Source organism: Arachis hypogaea, chromosome 18, assembly GCF_003086295.3.
Source record: "Arachis hypogaea cultivar Tifrunner chromosome 18, arahy.Tifrunner.gnm2.J5K5, whole genome shotgun sequence".
In the NCBI taxonomy this organism is placed as follows: Eukaryota; Viridiplantae; Streptophyta; class Magnoliopsida; order Fabales; family Fabaceae; genus Arachis; species Arachis hypogaea.
In genome coordinates this window covers 125,281,518-125,282,322 of record NC_092053.1, presented here as the reverse complement: position 1 = coordinate 125,282,322, position 805 = coordinate 125,281,518, and positions in this window count along the sequence as shown.

Below are 805 nucleotides of genomic sequence, written 5' to 3'. Positions count from 1 at the left end.
TGCACAGCATGCTTGGCATTTTTTGGTAATGTTTTCAAGCAATATGGATCAGTTGTAGTTGTGGAGATATAGGTTTTTGGCTCGGTAATGCCATTTTTTGACCGAGTTATCATTTGATGAGTAGTTGTGGGATGAGAGGCAATAGTAGGTGCATTGTTAAAAGGGATATAGACTTCATTTTCACTAATTGGAATTGAGTTGGAAGGTGGCTGGTCAGAGGTATAAGAAGGTACATGGATATTATTTATAGTGTTGTCAATATGTATAGGTTGAGAATGTGATGGGATGGGTATAAATGATGAGGGAATTGGAATCAGGGATTCAGATGGAGCAGTACTTGATGGTTGGGAATTTGGAGAGGATGCTGGTGTTTCTCTGAAATGCTCATTGTAAGGAAAGAGTTTTTCTTCAAAGATCACATGTCGAGCAAGGTACAATTTTTCAGATTTCGATAGACATTTATATCCCATGTGTTGGTTGTCATAACCAAGAAATATACACAATTCTGATCTGTAATCCATCTTCCTCTTGTTGTATGGCCTTAAATAAGGGTAGCATCCACACCCGAAGATCTTTAATGATTGATAATCTGGTTTTTGATGGAAAATAACCTCAAAAGGTGAGTTAGCTTGCAACACAGGAGTCGGTAGTCTATTAATAAGGTGAGCCGCAGTGGTGAAGGCATCTTCCTAGAATTGAAAAGGTAAGCCAGCTGTTGCAAGCATAGACAATCCCATCTCTGTTATATGTCTATATTTACGTTCAACACTACCTTACTGCTCATGTGTATATGGACAAGCCAACC